At 45.3% G+C, this 16,772-nt stretch overlaps 1 pseudogene; it reads left to right on the top strand.

Moving 5' to 3' along the window:
- The first annotated feature begins 10,397 nt into the window (after positions 1-10,397).
- On the top strand, positions 10,398-10,576 carry LOC142591756 (U2 spliceosomal RNA; annotated as a pseudogene).
- Positions 10,577-16,772: the final 6,196 nt, after the last annotated feature.

Genomic DNA, 16,772 nt, shown 5'->3' with positions numbered 1-16,772 from the left:
CGACGCTCTGTTTGCGGTACTGCTTTTATGCCCCGTGCCATAATAAAGATGGCTGTTCTTCGAGTCAACGCATGTCGGCACTGCTCCGTTTCTTTCTTCAAAAATCGAAAGAGGTGAGTGGTTTTCTTGTCAAGTATATTAGAAGAAGTGCACGACGCATTCTTTTACGCGATATTTTCCGCGTCTTCATGACAAAGAACAGGACTACAATGTAGCCCGCAAAGTAAGTTCAGGCGGACGGTGACAAGACTTAGAAACTACGTATTTGAGCGTACGCTGCGCTTTGGAGGTAGTGTCGGAGTTGGGTATTAAATTTAGCTTTAGTTTTTTGGTATAGCACACGTAAGCGCTAGCTAGTGGGCTTGACAAATGTATTATTCTCTATTCTTGCGTTTTCAGAATGTACTTAATTTTGCTTTCGCTGCGAGAAAAAAAAAAGTATGCGTGAGCTCTCAACAAAGCTCACTAAGCGACGTTAGCTCTTAGCTACGATCAAGTGTTTAATTTAATGGAGTGAACGTAAAGTGCGACTTTTTTCTGTTGTGTAGTATTTTATATCTTTTGATGCTGGTATATGAACCCGCCGCATATCACTAAAGCTACCAGTATTGATTATGTTGCTCCGTTAGCTGCGGCTCGAGCACTTTAGTGTGTTCCCGTCGGGAAATGATTTTGCCTGGCCACTGGCAATGCCGCTTCATTTTGAAGATAGTGAGCGGGAACACTAGACTATGGGGCGTTGTGCGCATTTTAAAAGCACAGCGCGGAAGGGGCTAGTGGCCGAGCCGCGAAGATATACTGTAATCATGCTCGTGGCCGCGAAGAAATTGCTCGCACGTTGTCTGCTAGCCTCTCTTCCTGACTCTGACAAAGAATAAGTAACTGTATGAACGGTAGACTGCAAAAATGAGAAACAAATGGTCAAAATTTGCATAAATTAAACTGCAGCAACACATTTAGCAAAAAAGTAATGAAGCAACATGCGTCATTGTTTGACGTAACTAATACTACACAGTTAACGTAATGTGTCCACCACTTTAAATTATCAGGACTATTTTCTACCTTGTGCCACTCTGCTAGGCATTGTTACGTGTAATTTGTTTGCGACTGCGCACTTCGCAACCGGCCGCAAGGGGCGCTGACGGCGGCAGCGCGACCGGCGCGCCGCGTCCCGGCGGCGACCTGCGCGCGGCTCGTGCCTCGCTGCGTTCTCGCCGCTCTTGCGTGGAACCGATGGAAGGTCGCCTCGCTCGCTGCTGCGCTTGCTCGCACCAGCATTTTGGAAGCAAGCGTCCGCGCTCATCGAGTGCGATGTGTTCGGGTTTGCTAGTGCGCACTGACACCATGCTGGTTGATTTAGTTAGTAAGCGAACGTTTCCAAGTTTATACTGCCGATAAAACTAGTATCCTTATTCGTATAGCTGTCTACCAATTTGCTATCGCAATCAATACTGCGTCTTTCCGGCGAAAGTGCCAGTTCTTTTTTTAGTTAAAAAGATTTAAAAAGCACGTGGAGCATAAAACACAATCCGGCCTATTGAAATGGATTACATGAGGCAGAGGACTTTACTTGAGCGACAGATTGCAATGTTCAGGTTGCTAGTTCAAACGATTCACTGAATAACTTCAGACGTATTTTGTTTGAAGCATATGTACAGATTCTGAAATTGAGGCCAAGAAGTAATCAAGTTGTCGCATCACTTGCTGATCGGCTTCAATTCAGCAATTTCGAAATGTGCCCTCAAGTGAATAGTAAGATTAGCTTAGAAGATTTATGAAAGAGGAAGTCATGAGAAAATGTGCACATTCGTTTTTGATAGCGCGTTCTGACTGGCTGCATGGTTTAAAAAGATGTTTAAACCTTGGTTGCACGAACGGTATGTTAATATTGTCATGAATAGATGACGCGCATAAAAACAACCAAGAAAACGACCAAGATAGTAGTAAAGCGGTAATTACACTTGTAGCTGCACCGATGGAGACCAACCTGAGATCTTTTTTCTTTCTTTGGTTTCATTGACTGTTGTCCCTTTAAAATGAAGCAACAGTCATTCGGAATCTGTTGCCTTTTGTATGCTTAATTGTGCTTAAAAAAGAAAACCACAGACGCCTCAATTAACCTCAGGTTCACACATCCCTAGCTTAGTGTATATTAACAGTAATAAAACTGAAGCATGTCAGTGCAGTGTTCTGTGTAGGCTTCTACATTTTTGAAACAAACAGCGACCACCAACAAGGACTTGTGTGTGCGCTGTATGTTTATGTGTTCTGTGTATGTGTGTTGTGTGCGTGTGCATGTGCGTGTTGCGTACATGTTGTGTGTGTGTCTGTGTTTTGTGCGTGTTGTGTGCATGGGTGTGTTTTGATCATGTGTGTGCGTGCGTGTTGTGTGCCTGGGGGGGGGAGGTGCACGGCGTGTACAATATGTCCCATTGTGGAGGCTGTTTGCTCCAAAATATATGCGGTCCACTGACTGGCCGCATATTAATATTCTGCAGTCACCTGAAACGAAATAGTCGTCTGGCTGGAATAAACATAATTTGGAAATGGCCATGGTACTGACATACGCACACAATGCAAGGCTCTGTTGACCACTCTAAAAAAAGTATTGTGCTTCACTGAGTTCTGTACAATCATGCTACTGCCATGTGTATATTAAAGCATCACTGATCTTTCCAGGTCAGTCGCAGCATGGCACTGTGAGAGAAGAACCAAGGGCCAGCACCCGAGCAATCAGCACGGCCTTGCACCAAAAGTTTTCTCCAAAATTAGGTGTCTCCATAGTTGAGTTTTAAAGCAGAAGTCCTCATCAGCGTAATGCCGAGGCCACTTCGAGTTCTTTATTTTTCAGCACCAATATGGCTTGATCTATAAGCTTGTTCTCTTGCACTGTAGTAAGAAGTTCGCTGTTTGTTTTGTTTTCATGTGGCCTATTTACCTGTCAGTTTTTCTTGCTTCCAAATAAAACACTTTTCTATTTTTGTACGACACAAACTGTGGCCTGGTTCTTCTTTGTAGAATCCTTTACCACGGCGTTAGTGCTGCCACATGCTCTTTGTCACGCATGACTCCATGAAATATCTGGTTTCTTGGTTTATCGAGAAAGAAAAAATCACCCGCGCGGTGGCTAGGTGGCTATAGTGTTGCGGTGCTAAGCACGAGGTCGCGGGGTCGAATCCAGGCCACGGCGGCCGCATTTAGATGGGGGTGAAATGCAAAAACGCCTCTGTCCCGTGCATAATGGGCACGTTAATGACCCCCTGGTGATCAAAATTAATCTGGAGTCCCCCCACTGCGGCGTGCCTCATAATAAAATCGTGGCTTTGGTCCGTAACACCCCAGAATTCATTCATAGAAAAAAAACAAGCGTTAGAGTGAAACAATTTTCAGGTGAGAACACTTTTCATATTTTGCGATTCAGCTACGATGGCTAAACCAATATCTCACTTTGCACAACTGTTCCTTTTTACATCGAAAAAGCATTCGATTGTGTCTGGATTTTGAAGATACGCATATCTCTTCAGTGTGCACTCCGCAATATCGGCCCACTGTGACGTAACGCACACCTACCATGATGTGCCGTACACACTGCACACCCATCCTGACGCTATTTCTTGTCGCAAATTTGTGCTTGAATACATACCAAGACTAATTCAAAACAAATTTACTGACAAGCTCGGGGTAGTTCCGTATCTTGGCCAGCAGCGTCTATTATACGCAAAGATGTGCGTATTTACTTACTTCGCTTGCCTGGCTTTGAAAGGAAATCCACTTTTCCCTGTTCTTCCTTCTCCACGTATGCGTGCGATCCATGGCAAGCGGAAGCTCATTTGTAGCCTGGGAAATTGACTTTTAAGCTGCTATATAACACCTGCAGGAAAAGCGGGGCTGCTTGTTTTCTGCACCTAGTGCGCATAAACAGTTCTGTTAATGTACCTATTTCCATATTTATCTGTCCAGTGATCTCGTGATGTAAAATAATACAAAAATTCTTTTTCTTCTACAATGTCCTATATTACAAATTATTTCTTACAGCCACTGAGAGAAAAAGTGCTGCCCATGTTTAACAGAGGCTCAAGAAAACTGCGTAAAGTAAGAGCGGCGACATGCACGAGCGCGGCGTGTGGCCGTCGCTCTGCGGTGGAACATTCTCGGCTTTGAGCACAGACCCTAATTTTGTTTTGAGACCAGCCGCGTATTTACGTGGTATTTATTATTCTATAATGATTATGTGACGCGCGATTGTAATAATCGAACATGAGAGAAGCTCCCATGAAAATGGAGGCTAGAAGTGATAAACAGTGGTCGAAAAAGGAATATCAGTTGCAGTCAACGCTTCTACAAAAAGAAATTTTCTCGTGAGGGCGGCAACTGCCCTCACGAAGGGAAATGCCCTTTCAAAGCGTTGGCTTCAGCGACATTCCTGGTTCGCCCCGTGTTCATCACGGCAGAAAATTGTCTTTACACGTCACACTTCTGTACAGTGGAACAGAAAAAAAGATTAATAAAGAAGTATAAACAGAAAAGAGAACGTTTTCTGCGCCTCAAAATGAATAATTGCTTAACACATACACTTTCTGTAAAATAAAACTGAAAATGTTATTAATATAAAAGAATTTTAAACAGAAAGACAACTTTTCCTGCAATACAAAACAGGTGACTGTATTTTAACACAAAATTTCTCTTAATGTAAAACGGAAAGAACTTGTTAAACAACTGAAAAAGGAAAAATAGAGAACAGAGCTTTACAGAAATTTTCTGGCAACGCAGCTGCCAGAAAATTTGTTTTTTAAGGGAACATTTTTACAATGTAGCCAGCTAGTTATCATCGACGTATACCCAGTCTGATATTCGATCAATAAATATAGCGTTATTGCTTTTCTATATTCTTATGAACAAGAAACACGCACGAGCGCCAATCCGTGGTTGCCTCTTTCTTGTGTCTTCTCACCCTCCCCGACCTTGTCTTCTTTTGTGAATGCTTATTTTATTTGCAGTGTCAATGTGATGGCGTGTTATCTTGCCTACCGATTTCATTGTCTGCTTCTACTTAATTTGCACACTTATTCCTCTACTTTCGTACTCTGGCTCTGCAGTTGGGGCTTCAGCTGACGTCATCCATTCAGAAGAGCCACGATGAGAACACGCGTGTCCGTACTCCAGCGGTCGCTCCAATCGATCGTTTGCTCTGCCTTACAGCATTAGGCGACACAGCTCACCTTGTAACCGCCACTAAAGTTCGAAATTATTTTGAAACAGATTGTAGTGTGTGACGCTCATTTCATTACGTGACCCTTTGACTTCCAGATACGAGGCCCCCGCTTAAAGCTCTAAATGTGGCCCGTGGCATTAGAGGCCCGCGCAACGAGCAAAAGGTCAATCCTTAGAGAAACTGTATTAGCAGCACCACGGTATGACGGCTTTTGTTGCCATCGCTCTTTGGGAGGAGCGAAGGCACCACAGGCGACGGTTTGTGATTACCGACAAAAGTGACTTCGGACTTTCACGCTTCTCAGCAATCTTCCACATCAACGTTGCTGCCATCTTCAACCGGAAATATTTCACGAGGCACGTACGGTCGTTGCTCCCTTGGTATTACTCTCCATAGCAGACACAGCAAGTCGAAAAACTGCACTATGACTCGTTAAATCGGGGCAGCAAGGTTGACGCTCCACCGTGTGTTGCCAAAGGAAGTCATGTCCTGTGTGCCAGGAACAACTACACTTTATTTCAATTTCATGTACCGTAGAAATAGGGAAAATCTTTCGCATCTGCTGTCCAAGTAAGCAATCGTGTATAGGCACATTAAACTGACAATTAGTACTCCACTGCATGTCGTAGCTATAGTACAGTAGATGTGGACTCCTACGGATCGGCCATCTTCAAAAGATATCCACCTGACACGCAATACGCATCGCGTTTGTTTCAGCAAACGCAGAAATTGCAAAAGCTAATTTCGTTTCCGAGGTATATAGCTTGACCTTCTTTCTAAGTGCTCTGCACGCTCCGCGCATATAAAATAGTGAAAGAGGTATTCCAGTGCGTGCATTACCTACCAACAACCAGTCTTCGCCCTAAGTTTCACAGAACAAAAAATTTACTCTGTTTTCACGGGGCACAAGTTCGGCAGTTTATCGTCTGCTTACTTTTCTCAACAGCAGACGACGATGGGGGAGCGCTGCTCGTTCTACGCCACGCGGAAGGCACAGTGAGTCTCACTTCGGCGACTGTCTGGTGCTGTAGCGCCAGCTTTCACGACAGTGTACGGATTTTGTGGCACCGAGTTTGAGCCTGCTCTGCACCCCCGCTCCCATCGTTCTTCTTTCTCTTCTCTTTCGCGCCTAACTCGTAATGGCAGCAGCAAGAGACTGGGCGACGTGACAGACCTCCTTAGAGCCGGCTCACCGCAATCCTGCGCTAATTGTTCTCTGACAGCTTGTGGTCTCTAATGGTCGAGCCAGCACGCTACCGCGCTCTAAATGAAAAAATAATGAGGATAGGATGCACCTTTCTTTGTCTTTCTCGACTTACGAACAGAAGCTATGGAATCTAGCTCCTGATTCTTGCAATCTAATTGTCCGCACGCTTTGTTAAGACCCTGTCGCAATACGAATCTTCCAGAAGTATTGCGCAAGTGTGCCACAAGGTGCCCGAAATGATCCGGAGTGCGTTGCAAATACCAGTGAAATTGGTGCAGTTAACCTTCGTTGCTAATCGCCTTTCTGAATGGCTTAATTGTAATGCTTTCTTTCTTAATTTAACAAATCGCATAGTAGAGCTTCTGCTTTCATTAAAGAATTCTTCTTCTTCTTATTTCAAAAGTCTTTCACGTACCCACAGAGGGGGGGGGGGGGGGATTGGCCATGGTTCTGAGTTGAAACATATTATGAAGTTCTTACTTGCTGTTAACTTCTTGAGGTGTACTATCCGTATTTAATTATTAGCGAATATAAATTATTTTTCTCTTTGCGTTTATTGAAGAGTGGTCATGCAAATTTTGACGAAAATGCTATATTAGAACAATAGCGCGATTCAGTTTTAATAATGAGGAAAATGTGCTTGACATGAGAGTCTCTCAGTCACAGTGACCTACTCATGTACAATCTCACACACTTCCTTCAGGGCTCTGCCAAGGGTACTTGCCCAAAAGATAGAATGTTAATCACGAAGACAGGAAAGCCCACACGCGATTGGGGCCGCTCTAAGTAGGTGTTCCTTTCGGAATTACTGTTTCGGCAAAAGAGGAGGAAATAGTAGAAGAGTACGCATTTGGCCTGCTTGGTTCACGATTACAAGCAGGAAACAGCGCTCAGCAACAGGACGAAAAGAGACACACAGACCACAGCGTAGCTCCGCGATTCTATATCCCTACATTATGCACAAAGGTTCGATGGTGCGAACCCCGCACCCACTCATGTACAGATTTAGTTGCGGTATTCGACACCGTAACAACGTAATTGAAACTTCGCATTGCCGAGAGGGACAAGACTGGACATTCCAGCGGAACGCAACATGTTCGTAATGTGGTGCAGCAAGGAGGGGCTCATCTTATGTACCGAGGACTTGTTGTCGCCTTCGGAATCTTGTTACCGCTAGCACAGAGTGAGTTTGGATATAAGGAAACTCACCGGTCCACCAAGCGCTGCCTTTGCCAATCTGTCTGCTATCTCACCAAGTGCTAGTGCACGATGACCAGGTATCCACAAAAACCGAATTTCTTTAACATGATGGGGAGTACAAAGTGTAGCGATCGGTGCCATAGTGAATTATTGGTACGTTCTAGCGACATAAGAACTGACAGGCAGTCTGCGAACAATATTATCTGCCACACATTTTTCGAAATCTTGCATACTGTCAAGCATATGGCGATGAATTCGGCCACATAAATTGCAGTGTAATTGAGAAGACAAATAGCAAAGCTCCATAATAGGGTTCGAGAGCAAATGTCTATCGCTGATTTCTCATTTTTCGCGAGGCGTCAGTGGACACTACATTGTATGAGGGAAAATATTCAAGACACTCAATCAAGAGTCCGACTAGTGTCTGTTTGGCTGGGTATTTAACATCTTTAAAAAGAAGTTATCAAACTTACAAGTATTACAAGTTTTTATTGAAGTGACGTGCACATTGGACTGATCATAGGTTAAGGTTTTTATTTGCTAAAAGACTGCGTAAACACGACTTGGGGAAGATTGTATCTTAGCCACATAGAATCAAAAATACAGATAATATATCTCCTTTCAAGCGACCTTCTCTAGTAATAAGGCTAGGTAAAAAAAAAAACGACGAGAAAGTGAAGTTACGTACCGAGTTGGCCAGCAAGAAAGTTTCGCTGGTGCGTATGAGGTCAGAACCATTGCATAAGTGATCTAAGTAATCATTAGTCTAACTGTGAGTAATCCTTAGATAACTGAACCACAATTTTGCAATAGTGAGCCGTGAAATCTACGGGGTCATCCACTTTTAGGGGAAAAGCATAATCAGTATCCAAGACAGTATATTTTCAACGTTTCTTCTACTTCGCTTTGATGATGTCGATAAATTAAAAGATAGTTTTCTGAAATTTTGCTAAACATCAGCTGCTATGAGCTCCTGAATACTAATGAGATGTTTCCCCCAATTGTCGCCGACCCTGTACATGAGAGCACATGAATTTTGTTTTGTGTCATTTGCGGAGCTATAAAACGCTTTATATGACACAAAATATATTTTGAATATAACAAATCTCTAATGTGGGACCACCCGTGGTCCCTCGTTGATGCGGCGTTATGCTGTGAAGATTGTCACTTCTTCATATACTATCTTATAGATTTTCTAAACGAGCCGCCGAAAGTGCTTGTGGGAGCGATTACCAACTATGAGCTTATGAGTTACATCACCACAAAGCTTCTCCCATTGATTTACTGCAGCTTGTGCAAATCATAACTTGCATTTTCGGCCCTTTTATTTCTGCAACGAAGTAACAATCAAGCAGTTTAGTGGATGCAGGAAAATACAATTAATTCTTCGTGTACCAGTTTGCATCTCCCAAGTCGTATCAGGGCAGTAGTAATGTGCAGCAAGCCTTCCATTGAATAGAAAAAAATTGCATTATATTGTAGTGACAACTAATACAAACAGCGACATCCCCTTCCAAGGGAAACTCAGCAGAACTTAGAGAAATCTCAAATAAAGCACAAGGCTGTGAAGAAAGAAACTATATCTATTAACCCAACAAAATTAGTATAAATGAAAGCTCACAGTGTACACGCATAAACAAGATAGGAAACGTCACCAAACTTTTTTGGATCGCTACGTTTCAACAAACAATACATTTAGCTTTGGAACAATACCTTACCAATTCTCGCAGTTTATGAATAACTTTCGCCTGCATAGCTCAGAGAGCCGAATGCCGCACCTCCTTAACAGCAATAAGAATTTAATAAATCAAATTGACGAGGTTATTCCTCACTACATTTGAAAGGTTTTCTGAAGAACAAATACTAGGTTGAGTTTGAAAATAAAGCTTCTTCATTGCCTTTTACTTATGTAACAAGTCATATTTTGTTTCGATGCGTCAGTTGCTGAAGTGATATATTTTTACGGTTGTCCTGTGTTTAATTTGAGTTTAGCGTCAGAGTAACAGATGCTGTGTTTTCTAAATCATTTGCATTTGGTCATTGCTGTGGAGCACTGAACGTAGGGTCAGTTGCGATGAGCACCTTTAGTAGCGCTTTACCTTTCGCTGTTTCTGCAACGCAGAGTAACACAGAACTGCTGTAAATAAAAAAAAAATCTGCGCCATTCCACTCTGTGAGAGCGGATGACCAGCGAAGCTTTGTATGTGGGCTCCTTAATGGCGAACTGTCCATTGCCGTGCATCAAACGCTTTATGCACACAAATGGATAGTCAGGCGTCACTAGTTGCTCCTCCACGATGTTGCGCCTCGAAAGATGATGATGTACCGCGTTTTGCAACAATACATACCCATGTATTGTTGCAAAACGCGGCTCGACACCTTTTACAAACGAATCCGGCACGTTGAACAGACACGCAAATCATTGAACTCCTATGGCACACACTGCTTCACCGTAACCAAGGTGACCGTGTGTTAATTGGTCGACTTCCCGCAGTGCAGTAATGGTTGTGAGGTCACTCGAAACCCACAAGCAGTTACACAGAGCACAGGCCACACAAAATTGGTCTCCCACAAATTTCTTCTGAAAGCTGGCCGTTGCTCCGGTGAAACGTTCCAAGTTTTGCGGGATCGGGGCGATATGGACGGTTCGCATTTCTTTCCACCAAGCGGTCCTAGCGGGTGGCACGCGTACGGCACTGCCACCACGGGAGAGCAGAAGGAAGGGAGATACGCAAGCACTTGGAATGCCGAGAAAGAGAGGGCGGTGCGAACGTAGACATAGCCGACGCGGGTCAAAGTGCAGTATCTATTCTTATCAGCTTAATATCTGATACGGGTTGTATTTGGACCCAAGATATTAAACTCATTTTGCAATTTGGAGGAGTGCTTGAAGCCTGCTTCACCTTCGCCGCAGGTCGGACCGGTATTTCACTATCTTCGGTATCGGCCCACCCTAGGGAGAAATTCTCGACCTGAACGGCTCGATAGAGAGAGAGAGAGAGAGAAACAACTTTATTGAGCCGAGCTCGACATCTTCTTAGACGCCGTCGATGGAAGTGGTTCCCTCTTCACGGGACCCATAGGCTTCCTTAGCCGCCTGGCCCCTGGAGATTAGGACGAGCTGGTCTTCCAGGGCGGTGCTGGTTAGCAAGGTCTCCCATCGCTCGGTAAGGGTGGATGAGGGATGGGGTAGGGTAGCGGGGCAGGTAAGAGGTGGGGGGATCGCCTTGATGAAATCGCACACTCCACTGACGTGTTGGAGCGTGCCTAACTGAGTTTTGCAGAAGTTACAATCCTCCTCGTACCTTTCCGGGTACATCTTGTTTTGAAGGTAAGGGTGCGGGAAGGATCCTGCCTGTATTTGCCTGTCGATCGCTTGCTGTTCTCTGCTAAGCGATTTGTGAGGATCGGGGTAACGGCGCCTCTCCGTCTTATAATGGTTCGTAATGTCTCTGTAACTAAATATGGACTGGGGCTCACCTTCCTCAACCCGGTGTTCCATCTCTCGGGCGAACTGGTGGGCAAGTTCATTGCCCTCCAGCCCAGAGTGAGCCGGTGTCCATATTAACTCAACTTTCCTTTCAGGTACGTCGCGTTTACTTTTGAGAATATCTAGTGCCGCAAGGGACACCCACCCCTTTCTGCAGTTGTTATACGCCTTTTGCGAGCCGGTGACAATTCTTCCCACCTTGGGCTGCGCGAGTGCTAGCGCTATCGCGGCCTCTTCTGCCACCTCTGGAAAAGACGTTTGATGGAGGCGCAGGTTACGAGCACATCCCGCGTCGTAACTGCCAGCGTTGCTTTCGATGAAAACTTGGGTAACGAAGCGTCTGTGAAGAGAGTGACTCCCTCTTCCTCTTCTACTATTTGACCCAAAGTCTCTGTCAAGGCCGCTATACGAGCCGCTCTGCGGCCGTCGTTACGACCTGACCTCATGTTTCTAGGCAGTGGCTTACTGTGGATTTTATGCACCCACAACCTGGGTAACGGCCCCGTTTCCTTCCGCTCTGCCTCTTGCCAGCCCAACTTGGCAAGAACGCGACGTCCCGCCGACGTCTCACTGAGTCGAACTCTTTGATTAGACAGATGAGCTTCTATTAACTCTTCGATGACGTTGTGCTTGGCCATGCCGAGAAGCTTGTCGGTCGAAGAATGCTTCGGAATGCCCAGCGCCATCTTGGTTGCCTTTCGTATAATGACGTTCAACTGGTCCCTGTCTTTTTTCAGTAACTTGAGGTACGGCGCCGCGTAAACGAAAGGCGACGTCACGAAGGCCTGGACGATCGTCAGTACATCGTCCTCCTTCAATCCCCTTTGTCTGTTTGTGACTCTTCTGATCATGTTCGAAATTTGTTCCGTTGAAACTTCGATTTTGTCGATCGACGCCCCCGCCTTGCCATTGTTCTGGAAGATGACACCCAGGATACGTGCTTGCGTGGTTGGTGTTATGGTCGCCCCGTCGATGGTGATGTGCACGTTCTCTTGGTCTCCTTTCTTTCTTCTTGGCTTGATGACGAGTAACTCTGACTTCTGTGGCGAGCAACTGAGGCCGCTCGATTTAGCGAACTCGTGCACGGCCTTTGCCACTCTCTGAAGGGTCTCCTCCATCCAACTCTCCGACCCTGCCCTCGACGTCCACACAGTGATATCGTCTGCATAGAGAGCGTGATCTGTGCCCTCTATGTCTTGAAGCAAAGTCGGGAGAGGGAGGAGTGCCAGGTTGAAGAGAAGCGGCGAAAGAACCGATCCTTGCGGGGTGCCTCTGTCTCCCAGAGCTATTGGTTTCGACTTCCCCTCTCCAATTTTGATCGTTGCCCTTCTATTGCTTAAGAAATCCTGCACATATTTGAATGTTCGCTTTCCGCATCCCGTTTGGTGCAGGTTACGGAGAATACTTTCGTGTGTGACGTTATCGAAGGCCCCCTTGAGATCTAGCGCCAGGATAGCTCTTGGCGTAGGGGCCTTCGCTTGCAGGATAACCAGCTCGTGTATTTGCACCGAGACGTCTTGCGTGCTCAGGTGCATCCGGAATCCGTACGTGGTTGGTGGCATCTGATCAGTGACGTCCAAATGTCTCTGTAGTCTCTTGAACACCATACGCTCGACCACCTTCCCTACACACGACGTGAGGGAGATGGGGCGTAGATTGTCGACGGGGGGTGGTTTCCCCGGCTTGGGAAGGAAATGCACTTCCGCTTCTTTCCATTCTTTTGGTAAAGAACCCTTCTCCCAGGACGCGTTGACGAGGTTTAGCAGTTCAGCTCGGCTTTTGTCGCGCATATTTTTTAGCATCTTGTATGCAACGCCGTCAATTCCCGGTGCGCTGCCTTGATTACTTTCATCGATGGCCGCAACCAGCTCCAGTCCGGTGAAGGCTTCGTCCATCTCGACGTTGCTATCGCCTTCATACTATAGAGGATCACGACATGGAGGTGGTTAACGAACCGGGCGTACCGACCAGGACAAGCACTAGCACGGTCAGAGACACCACTCCTGATGTGACGCTAGTTCGGGGGAACCTCGACGTAACTTGGCGTAGCACGGGGGAAAATCTTGGCTCGGATCACAATATAATTTGTTTAACCCTCGGGGGGACTGACATCAAGGCGAAACTGGGTCAATCCAACATTACAGACTGGGACCGGTTACGTAGAAGCGCAGACAGTGAAGGCGAGGACGAAAACCAAGACACCAAGACATATGAGGCGTGGGCCAAAAAGCAACGCGAATTTGTAAAGAAAATTACCCAGAATATTAGTACGACCACGCAAATTCCCTTCGTAGACAGCAGGCTTAGTCACATGTGGGCGGCCAGGCACGGTCTTACTCGAAGGTGGAAGAGGCAAAGACATAACAAGAGCTTCGCAGACATATACACGCGCTCAACAAGCAAGTGACCGAGTATGAGGAACAACTATGCAGGGAAAACTGGATGAAGATGTGTGATGACCTGCAAGGCACACTGTCTACGAAGAAAACTTGGAAGCTGTTGCGGCACCTCATAGATCCGTTAAAAAGCAAGAGCGCATGCGCTCGAGACCTCGCAAGAACGATCAACAGTTACGACGGGGAGGGGGAGAACTCATTCGTGAACTCACAAGTAAATACCTCAAGACCGAGAAGAGCGGTAACCCGACTCACGAGTCTGAAGGCTCGATAGACGCACGCAATTTTTTCCTAGACCTAGCCATATACAGCTTCGCTGTAAAAATATAAGACCAGAATATCTAGTGCATTGGTCTTGCCTAGAATTTTAATTGATTTCCTTGACACGTGTGCCTTTGATCTCTGCCTCAAGGTATCAGTTGTTTTCGTTTTTTTTTTTTCAGGTCATGTGATACTACCTTGAGTGTGTATATTAGTGGGTGAAAGAAACAGTGGAAAAACAAGAAAACAAAGAAGGAGAACTACACGAGACGAGCCCTGAGCTGACAACTGAAAATGTAATGAGAATGGGAGTGCCGACATAGAACCTTAGCAGCGCATGCGTGCACTTCAGCAATCTGGCCCAGAACAAAGCAAACAAACAGGCACAGTAAGCTAGTCGAGCAATTCAGGGATCAGGACAACGTGCGCCGACAATCTACAAGCGCCACCTCTTTATCTGTGAAGAGAAGCGAAGGATCACTCACGCTTGGACTTTTGCCCTGTTTCTTGATTTCAAACCACTCCATTCGTATGACGCAATAGTATAATCCACTACACGTTTATTAGCGCTGTTTGCATCCATATGAGTGATCCCCGTCCAACTAAAATCAATCTTTTCTCCTTGAATGCCTTCGGGAAAGGTCTTCTTGCATAGATCGTTTGACGACTGGACCCATATTTAAAAAAGCCATAACGCTAGGATTGTTCATAATACCGAATACTAGTCAATCCTTATGGTGAACATATGATAAGCGAAGGCAACCGGCCAACGGCAGAGATCACTCGCGAACGAAAGCGTCGTGAATTCGGTTCCTGCATCCGCGGTGCATATTCGATAATTGGTGCATCAACTCTACGCGCCTAGTGTTCGTGCCATACTACGCTGCCGAATTCAACTCTCGGTCATACTCATTGCTCGTGCTTACCAGACGTGTCGCAGTAGTTATGGAAGAGAGGCATGCCCGTGCCAAGAGCTGTATATATTTCCTCTAAGTTCATTAGATGTCTGTATATCTCAGTCGCCCTTAAGACTTCTACCACGTGAACATATTGACTATGCCAATAAAATGATTATTCTTCATTTACAGAAGTGCATTTGTAGAACAAGTTTTCATTCTGCGGCGACTATATCGCAGCTATGAAAGCGAAACTGGCCGAACAGCTGTGTTCGCGGCGATGAGCGTTATATTCTGTTTTGCTTTTGTTTTATCCTTCGCGAACCTGGCGGCTGAGACGCATACATTAACAAGCGAGCCGGCATTACTAAAAGAAAAAAGAAATGGTTAATCAATAATGGCGGCTTAATACCTTCATTAATTTCATGTACCCACATGCGGCACCATCCGTTTCTCGTATTTCTTTTTTATGTGTACGCATTCTTTGTCGAGTACCATCGCAATATCTGCCCGTCCCGTGATGCCTTATATGGGCAAAATAAATGTATAATTGATCAAGCTAACACATGTAATCGTCATAGTTAATAGGTAGCGTTAGAAAAAGAATACTTCAAATTGGGATTCGAACCGTGTACTGCAGTGTAGCAGGCTGATGTCGGCGTGAGCCACAGAAAACTGGATACGTCGTCGCCACGTCAAGGTCGTATCGAAAAAGTATAATAAAGAACTTAACACATGTAATCGTTATAATAGTTCAATATCAGATGATTGGTAGCACTAGAAAAAATGTAATAGTGGTTACGTCACGGTCGCCGCGTCAAGATCGTAAAGAGAAAGGAAAATAAATACGTTAACACATGTAATCGTTATATAGTGTAATAGTATATGAATGGTAGCGTTAGAAAAACAAACTGGGGACGTTGTCATCACCATGTCAAGGTCGTAACAAAAACGGAAAATAAGAAAAGGAAAACAAAAAAAGCTGTGGTGTAGCAAAAAAAGAAAGAACCGGTTGTGATGGCATTTCAGCTCAGTTGACGCGAAATATCTACCAGATGAATGTATAATTGGTAAAGTTAAACATGTATCCGTGGGCGCTGCCATGTTTGATCACGTGGTGCCGCATCCATTGCTTGCCTCAGCTGCTTCCGTTGCCTCTGTGTTTGTAATGGATGTACTGAAGGCCGGTGCGGTTCTGCAAATGTCTGTTTCGGCGGATATCGTAGACGGTGACGGGGTGGACGACACGCGAAGCTTTCGCTACAGCTTATAAAGTATATGTAAGCGCTTTCGGAGTTCATTACGCTTTGTCCAAACGGCGCGAGCAACCTATACGGTGCTCCTAATGAATTCGGGGCTAAATATTTATTGCACTCTATCCTAAATTTCAGTTTATGAATTTAATCAGTATCGCGTGTTTAGCTCTTCGTCCTTTATTCAGCAAATGCATTTAAGCAGCGGCTTGTCACGTTTCTGACTCGGTAAAGTTCCCCGGGCGGTCACTATCTGATTGTTAATTTTCTACTTGATCGCTCGTGGGTGTGCTCAGTTGCGATAGATTTGTTTTCGTTGGGCACAGTGCTTGTAACGTAGATGTTGTGCATGCTGTAATAGTTTGTAGCAAATGCTTATTGTCACTAGTCATGCGCTTACTGTGTGGACGGTTACGAAACGTTCAGCCAGTTCAGCTCGGAACATTAGTGTGCTGCCGGTATAGCCGCCGTCAGCCATGCTTCGACGCATTGATTAAAGTGCGCGCTCGTTCACTTATTCTTGATACGTTGGCGATAGAGACTGCTTAAGTTTGCATGTCAGTTGGGGTGGCTGTGTGTAGGTAACGTGCGAGAAACTTACTGTGTGCCAATGAAAAGGCGGCGCTATTCCCTTTGTGACCGTATAACGAGCGGCACTCGCTCGTGCAGATGATCCGGGGTTGAAGACATTTCCTAGAAGGTTACATAGCGCCACTACGCTGGTGGATGGGTGAAATTCTTTTTTTATCCACAAAGGAAGCCGTGCAACTCGATAAGCCGCAAAACAGGCAGTCCTTGTGTAGCAGCGGTGCGTGAACTTGGACACGCAGATTTATTCCATTCCTTAATATGCCAGT

Source organism: Dermacentor variabilis, chromosome 8, assembly GCF_050947875.1.
Source record: "Dermacentor variabilis isolate Ectoservices chromosome 8, ASM5094787v1, whole genome shotgun sequence".
Lineage (NCBI taxonomy): Eukaryota > Metazoa > Arthropoda > Arachnida > Ixodida > Ixodidae > Dermacentor > Dermacentor variabilis.
This window is presented reverse-complemented; position numbering and strand designations above follow the sequence as displayed.